Raw genomic sequence first — 8816 nt, forward strand, 5'->3', positions numbered from 1 at the left:
TGTATTTGTACAGAACTTTATAATAAGTGATAGACTAATTAAAGTGCTTCACAGTGAGTAAAATAAGATAAAACATGATGAAACACACGAAACAGTGGAATAAATTGAAAAGATTATGAAACATGTTGCAGTACTGAAAGATTACTGTCGCTCTAAAAATAGAGTTGAAGCCCAGATGGAAACTTTTGATAAGTTATCATGGTGTGGGCTGCAGGATGAACTGGTGCACTTCATAACTTGATAAATTGGATTTTAAGTTGCTTAAGAAAAACAAAATCAACACAACGTGGCCTTGATCTCAGACCTGATGACATGCCTGCTTTTTGACTTCTTGCCGTGAGCACACTTATGCTAATGGGCTAACAGTGGAGCTCATTTTTTGTTTTGTTTTTGCTCATTTTGAAAACATTTCGTTCATTAAGCTTCCCCTAAGTTCAATTTTCTGGATAAATTCAAAAGCGCAAATTTACCTGGCTGTTTTATAAACGTTCCGTTTTGAAGTATTTCACAAAGCAATTGACTGAATAATTCTTCAAGTAGTTAGACGTTTATATTTATGCTCTTATTTTGAAATGGGGGAAGCCTGTTTACACACCAGCTGTTTTCCTCTCCTAACATTTTCTCTATTTTTTTTTTCAAAGAAACTTTATTGAGCATGTGTAGACAAGGACACAACACACACAAAATAAGTATATAGAAAATCAAAACACTTACGTGAACAAACATGTAGAAGTGTCTAACGTTTTAGCTAGTAGCATACACCACTGGGTACTGTGTTATAGAATGGGTTGTTTTTGTGGCAGAGCTGAATATCTCCTGCAGCGGCCATATTTAAAATCCCATTAAAATATATGGAAGATTGTGGTTGTGTGGCAGGAAGTAGGTGGAGGCTGCACCTGCTGGCAGGTTGATTATCAGTGGGCCAATAGCAACAGAGTATGTTCAGTACAAAAGCTGAGCTAAGCTGCGGACTGACACTTATTGTTTGCTGTTGAGACGTGGCGCATCCCGCTTCCGTGTTGAACTGTTTGTATTCTGAGTACAGGTAAGGTTGGCTGCCTGCGCATTTACAACTGTTTGCTCATTGTAGTGATAGAGCTTTTTACCAGCAGGGACGTATGTGCGCATTTACCTCCACGTTTGATCGTGGGTGGAGTGGTTCCTGTTAAGTGCCGAAGTTTGAATGTTCCTGTTTGGGTGGAAGTGAAAAGAGCTGGACCTGGTCGGTATGTGGACTCAGTGACGAAAACTATTTTATCTTTTTGTTTTTCATGTTTTGCATGTATATTAGGAGTCATCACTGTTGGTCACGCACTTGACGCTGCTGTCTTGCCTGGACGGAGTGACTGCTTGTCTCCCTGAAATCAGAACAAGGAGCGGCTGCTGTCGTTCTGTTCCGGATTGGATCGTTCCGTCCATCTTGCCGTGCCTGTCAAGCATAAGGATTTTATGGACATCTTTCATGGACACTTTTATGGATCTTTTATTTGTATTTTAACAACCTTTCTTTTGTTCATTTTTCTAGACCGCCGGTGGTGCGCTCGGGCCTGGATGTGGCGTTCCTTTTGTTTTGGGTGTGATTGTGCCGTGATTAACACCAATCGGTGGAGGGAACTACAAGGAGTGAGTGATTCACGGGTGTTTGTTTTGATGTTTTTTTTTTTTTTTTTTTGCTTTGGAACCGACCATCCAGGGCCTGGTCGTACCACTGGTAAGCCTAGCCGGACCTATTTTGTGACTTTCCTGTTTGCTCAGGTATAAGTGTCTTTTGTGATGATAAATTATTGACTTGAAACCTGTCTCTTGCTGATTGCAAAACCGGACCTGTGTCCTTGATTGTTAGTTCCTGGGTGGAAACCCCAGGTGGCGTTGTTGGCAACAAACGAAATGAATTGTATGGTTGCTCCACTTTATGCCACAGTTGTAACATGGCAATGTGGGGGAAAGCAACTGGAAAGTTTGAAGCTCTAACTGTGAGCTTCCTTTCTAAATGAGCAGCTGCTAACAAGCAACTCAGAGGTTCACAGTGAAGTGTTCTTCATTTAATCATTAAAAAAGTTCAAAGTTGGTTTGGAAGATTCTACTTTTTTCATTTGTCCCATTGCCTCCACAGCAGTTTGTTTCAAGCTCAGATTTGGTTTCCAAACCAAAAAGAGGAGAAAATCCGGTGACTGTGCTGCAGGGAAACACCAGAGAACAGATGAAATTAAAACAATCTGAGCACCATGCACTACAAGAAACTGTGGGACTAAAAAAAAAAAGATCTGCAGAAAGAATCAAGGAAGACAAACCTTAAAAAGGCACCAATTTATGTCATGATGACTACATTACACCAGCAGAGGTTATTTTCTCTGCTGTCTACACAGAGGAATTGGGCCTAAATGGTGAAGAAGTGCTGTGAGGAGGCTTTTTGGACGGGGTCCTGGCAGAGCACCAGTCTTATAACCTCTAAATAAAAGGCTCACAGACTTTCAGGGTGGCTCACGCTGCGGTATAAAATGAGTCGGGGCGATTCTTTCTGAAGTGCTGATGGAGTCCTGTTGGCCTCTAAGTGATTTCTGGGGCTCTGCTGGTTCAAATGGACAGCAGCTCCTTCAGATCACTTCATCTCTCCTGCAGCGGCCTCTCGGCAGCATCTCTGTCTTTGTCCTTTTAAAATGTCACTGGAAACCTTAACTCTTCAGTGGCTACACATCAACTCTTTCATTACGTTTTATTTTTTTCAGACTTGTTACTTCAGCAAAATGTTTGTGTGACTGATAGTAATTGTCCAGTTTGTCAATAAATTCTCGTTACAGTACGGTCCACTTTACTTGTTCACTTTTTATTTCTCTCTGAAATAATCACTTTTGCTATCAAGTTGAAGTCATTCCCAGTCTTTGGGAACATTTCGTTTACATTTGCCGTAGAAAATGGGGTGACTCATATGTTACGGATCACCGGCGACATTCCGCTCACCGTGGCTGAATAAATAAACATGTTCACGGGCCGCCGAGCGCGAATCGCAAACGGAACCTGATTGGCTATAAGTTTATTTTGCCCAAAAAAAACAAAAAAAAACCTGTTGTAATTTCAATTCAATTTCGGTTTTGGGCCAGTTCATTACGAATTTGCAAAGCTCCACTACACCTGCATGGCTGCGAATCATTCCGGCTGGTTCTGAAGTGTGGGTTTTCTCCAGGTTGGTGGACAAATTGGAGCACAATTTAGAAATACATTTTGTTCAAGTTTTTTCGTATTTGGTTCTTTTGACTTGCACATCTCTGACAGCGGCCACTATAAAAATACGCTTTCTGGTTACTCAATCTCAACCATGAGTGTAAACTACATCTTATGATATTTGTCAAAAATCATCCACTTGGACTCATCTGTAAACAGGCAAAAACCTTAGAATCAGGCAGTATCATTACAAGGACAACATTTGTCTCTTACTGCAACTCAGCATTGAAGCAGCCATTAATCAATATTCAGTTTCTTTTGTTTTTAGTGTGTGGCAGTATTTCTCCACTTGACATCTATGTGAAACTATGTTAGAAATGTATTTGGCGGTTAATACATTACACATAAGGAGAGCTTAGTTCTCAACGTGGCTGTCGCAAGTTCGATTCCCGGCCTCCCATTAAACAGTAAAACTGTGAGTCATCAAACTGCAAAAGATGCTTCAGGAAGCAAGAGATCTGGTTCTTTAATGACTTCTTTCATTTCACAAAGGTAGAAGAAGGGGATTGGTGCAGCTTAAGAGCCTCCAAAAGAGATTTAGAGAAGTCTCAGAAGAATTTGAAATCAGCCATTCCACTTTAATGGAAAAGAGTTTACAAGCATGATGGAAAGTAACGGTCACTGTGTGCTGGCCTGGCTGTTCACTCTAACAGCATACACACAGCAAGAAATTAATTCAAGCTGTGTAATTCTCGGTCATTGGATAAAAAACAATGACATCACATTTCATCACTGAGATGTGATTGGTTTGTTGATGCGTTCCCATTGGACGGCACCTGTCTTTATAAATAAACCCCGCCCCAATAATTAATATTTTTAATGCTGTATTTTTAAAAAAAAGCTCTATAAAAATACATGCTGCTTTAAAATATATTCATATATGCAACATGTTCATAGACCTGAGGTCACTGAGCTCCTGGCTGGGGGAGCTCGGGGGTCTCCACCTCACCACAGTCCATCCTGACACCCCCTCACAATGCCATCATCCCAGAATGCCGCCTCCTCTGCTGCCAGTCTCTGCCTTCCTCCATCAGCTGAGAACACAGAACAGACAATCATTATGAGCTGCAGCCATCTTTGATGTCATTATCAAACTACCATAAAATTCAGTGGCAACTCCCAGCTTAATTAGTGGGACCAATTCTAAAAACAACCATCCAATTAAAACATTCTTGCAGAAAATAAAACTACTTTAAAAAAAAGAAAAATAGAAACTACTCAGAAAAATTGGAAGAAAAAAATGAAAAGCACTTGGTATTGTAAAAAATCATCAGGAGAAAAATATGTACACAGAATGTAGCATATGATGTGTAGTTTGTGCCAAAGCAGGTTATGAAATGTGCGGATAACATGCCATATCCGGAGTGATTTCACTGATCGATGTCCAAGCTTTTATTATTTCCAAGGGGACCAATAGGCATTATTAAAATGAACGATTAAAAAAACGTGCGATGCAAAGAGTACAGCAACCTTTTTAATTCCTGAACCACTGAGCAAAGTGTGTGGCTCCATCTGTACTTATGCAGTTCTTTGCATAAAGGCAGCTTGATGGACAAACTAGATAATAAATTTACTGCCACTCTGCTCACAACAGACCTGTGTGTACATGACTGGCAGATTTGTTTTTGTTTATGAGAACACTGAACTATTGTCTTGAATGAAACATTACAAATTTATGGAAAATGAAGCAAGACAGCATAATAAAGAACTAAACAAAAATGATCCTTGCATCGTTAATACCTTTCTATATTAAACCTATTATACAAGTCCATAAATGTGTTTGTGGTTCGTTTTGTACTTTGTACACACAATGTAGATTTAGAAATGTTTTAACAAAACCTTTAAAAGTGCTCATTATCCTCCACAATAAGCGCTTTTCTGTTGTGCATATTCACCATTAAAACATAACAAGCTGGCTGTATTAGTTACGACCTTTGTGGATCTATTAACAGAGGGATAGGCCTGGCTGCAAATATTTGTCAGCAATGCGGTGCTAAAGTCCCGAAAATACACAATATAACCTCAGTAATGGGGGGAGCAAAAAATGTGAATCTGCAAAAATAATGAATCTGGGTGATTACTGTGGGACTGCTACGGCTGGGAGAGCCTCTCCAGACGAATGAGTGAGGTTCAAACCTGTGTGTCAGCAGATAGCCGCCCTGCTGGAGTGTCCTTCAGCACGAGTCAGCACATGCTCTGCTGGGGCTTCGTTGACCCCTAATTTCCCTGCCCCACAACCCCACACCCTTACACACCCCCACCGGCAGCGGCTCCATTACCTGCACACACATAATTGGGGGTCCTTTAGGAAACAAGCAGGAAGGAAGTAGGAAGTACATGCAGGGAGAGAAAAAAAAAAGAAAAAAAAAAAGACAGAATCAAGCAAATGATCCGACCAGCCAGCATTAGCGCTGACCTTTCCCAGTGGACTCTCAGAGCCGGCCGGGGCCGAAGCCGGGGAGTCGCTGTTACTCCGCTAAATGCTAACATGTCACAACCTATCTCATCAAATCCTTAATTCAACCTTTCTCCTGCCCCGATGGGCTGCGGGTGTAATAAGCAATATCTTTATAGCGCAAAAAGGCCAATGTACCAACAAGGTTTTGTGTAGGGAAAATCAGAGTGCAGTGTGTATCTGTGTGTGTGTGTGTGTGTGTGTGTGTGTGTGTGTGTGTGTGTGTGTGTGTGTGTGTGTGTGTGTGTGTGTGTGTGTGTGTGATGGATTTGTAGCAATCTCTCAAGTATAGAAAAGCGAAAGGATATCAAATAATATCTTGAAAGAAGTGTGGCATTTCAAAAAAAATAAGAAGAAGAAGTACAGGAAAAAATGAAGGAAGTAAGAAGGGAAAAAAATACACTCACCTGGCCTGAGGGACTTTACGGCTGTATTAGACTGCTTTATTTCAGCTTCACATCATATGACCTTAAAGAGACAGAACACCTTGAGGCGGATTGCACATGAGCTAAAGGAATGCAGCGAAGCCGCATCTTATCGCTGTTAAAGCCGAACTGTTCAGGAACGGCGGGGACGGGAAGGCGCAGGGGATTAGGCCTGTGTTCACATCCCCAACGTTTGAGTGTGATTTAATTTTCTTCCCTGCAAAATCTCTGCTTGTGAAAACGCAACCAGAGAAAGGTCAGGTAGAGGCAGCCCTGCTGCGCTTTGATTTAAAACCCACAAACTGAATGTGAAAGTTGTTTTGGGACAGTAATTAATCACCAAAAGTCACTTTCTTTAAAAATAAATATTTAACTAATATTACATGGAGCAACTAAACATCATACTGTATTTATGTTCAAAATTGTCTATATTTTTGCTTTGTCTATATTTTTGCTTTGTTTTGTTGTTCATTAAACCTCTGAAAACAATTTGCGTTTTCTTCATTTTAATTTGATGAAACATACTTTTAATACAGAGCAAATAGTAAGTAGCTGCTGGATATCGAAAGCTCCAGTTATTATGGAAAAATTGACAAAAGTATTTACTCACAGGACATTTAAAGAACTTTTTACAATTAAAATAAAGCAAACATATCCAGGAGGCGTTTTGAGGCTTTGTCCTTTTTAAATGATTTCTCATTTGTAAAGAATCAGGGATACATGTTTTTGATGAGGGAATAACATTATAACAAGATTCAAAGTGTGACCAAGTCCGCCCTTTTTTTTTCCTTTTTTCTGTTTTTTTTTACTGTACATGATTGGTCATGAAATTCTGCCATTTTTAAACACTGCTATGTGTCCTGTCAAAAAGAAAGTCTGTTGCATTGTTTTGACTTGCAAATCTGATTCCGATGACAGTGATGGCAAATGAAAAAGTTCCCTTCTTTCCGCGTCGCTCTGGAACTGGATGTTCCTCATTTTGTTGATGCAGTGAGTGAAATAAAGTTGCTTTATAGTGTTATCCAAAGACATCCTGGTCAGAATCGCTTCACGGTTTGTTACAGCTGTTCAGAAGGAACAAGAATAACTCAGCAAGGAAATGAGTTTGTGTCCTTTAGTAGCTGTTAGTTCTTAACAAATGTATTTTGGCTGATTTTCCCCGTAGCGACGGTCATTTGCTGCTCCGACAGTACAGAATGAGACGTTTAAAATTGAAATGTGGACATAAAACACAGCAGTATTCATCCTGTCAGCCCACATGTCAACACACTTTATTCTCTGCGAGGTGGACTTCTACCTTGCAGTTCTATTTCTGTAATCTCACCAGAGGAGACAAAATGGACGAGCTATCGGCCTCTTCATAGAGAGCAGCTCAACGTTATTAATCATAGCAGAAGAAAACCTTTTTTCTGAATCTCATTTGTTTCAGGTGTGAAATTACCTTCATATAAGGAGAAAAGGTGCAGAAGGGAAACAGTTGTTGCTGTGAATGGGAAAATTTCATAGAAAAAGTTATTAAGTTCCAAATTATTACCTGAAAAGAACTGAAACCTCATCGAGGAAATATGATATTTTCGAACCACCAAAATCTAGAAATGTCTAAATGACACATATGTAGATCATCGATGGCCTTTGCAGTTTTCTTCACAGAACAAAAATTCTATGAAAGATTTGATGAAGAGCTATGTAGGAATATGTTAGATGTGGAAACTCAGAAAAAAGTGATTTTTGTAACAAATGTCATCTATACAAGGACCTCCGTGAAAGTAAACAGGTGAAGAAGATGTTTCCACCTAAAAACTCCCTTTTGCCTGAAAGTCTTGTTTTTTATAGAAAGGGAAACGTTTTGTGTTTCTGCAGAGATCATGTCACATTAAGTCACTGACCAAAAGTTCTTAGCTTAATTATTCAGCTTCGGCGAATCCAAATGAGACAGTGTCTGACTGCAGATCCAGTTCCTTAATCACCTTTCCCACATCAACAGAATTAGTCTGGCCTTCAGAACCAATTCCACTTGATCTGGTTGAATTTCAACTCGACCAATCAGCGAACAGGAGGAGTTGTGAACAATGAAGTTGAGTTTCAACGACTCGTGACCTTGGCAGAGGGGATCGTTCTGACTACAACTTATAAATTTGCAACTTCAACCAACGTTTGGAACTGATTAAGCTCTTTGGATGAGCGGTGAGATAAGAGGTGGTCCTCTAAACCTGACCATGTCTTGGATGACTGTCAATCTGCACATTACAGTCACAAACTTTGAACTGGGAAACAAAATCTTTTGAATATTTATGCAGTTGCAAATGTTAAATTTGTTCAGGATAACTCTTCTCTCGATACTCATACATAGTTCCACCACCTGTCACAACTGTCAGGTGGAGTTTTATTAATGTGATAAGCTAATATGGCCAAGATTCTTCCACCAGAAATGACTAAAACTTCCCAAATCCCCGGGAAAGTTCCAGGTTGTGGAAATAGAGTTTTAACTTTTACACATAAAACTACATAGTTTCTGTTCTTGAAGCCTTTTGTTCCTAGAGACAACCTCTCAATATGCCAACGAAACAGACGTTAGAGTATCTCAATTTACAAGCAGTGAATACTTCTTAAATAAAACAACTGAACATTGTAAAGTCAGCTGTGGGTTACTATTTTTTTTACAACCGTTCTCAGTTTCAACCACTACTTCCTGTACGATCCGTAAGTCGGGTGCAAAC

At 39.8% G+C, this 8816-nt stretch overlaps 1 long non-coding RNA gene across 3 annotated transcripts; it reads left to right on the forward strand.

Annotated features, from left to right (window-relative positions):
- Positions 1 to 990: 990 nt before the first annotated feature.
- LOC129362412 (uncharacterized) lies at positions 991 to 2807 on the forward strand. 3 transcript variants are annotated; one of them, XR_008606223.1, is made up of 3 exons: positions 998 to 1045; positions 1113 to 1226; positions 1292 to 2807. It is a non-coding gene; the product is annotated as an uncharacterized LOC129362412 (long non-coding RNA). The 3 variants fall into 3 exon arrangements; XR_008606225.1 differs by having other exon boundaries at positions 1003 to 1045; positions 1110 to 1226; XR_008606224.1 differs by lacking the exon at positions 1113 to 1226 and having other exon boundaries at positions 991 to 1045.
- Positions 2808 to 8816: the final 6009 nt, after the last annotated feature.

The sequence above is a fragment of the Poeciliopsis prolifica genome, unplaced genomic scaffold (assembly GCF_027474105.1).
Source record: "Poeciliopsis prolifica strain line A6 unplaced genomic scaffold, Auburn_PproV2 SCAFFOLD009, whole genome shotgun sequence".
NCBI classification, from domain to species: domain Eukaryota; kingdom Metazoa; phylum Chordata; class Actinopteri; order Cyprinodontiformes; family Poeciliidae; genus Poeciliopsis; species Poeciliopsis prolifica.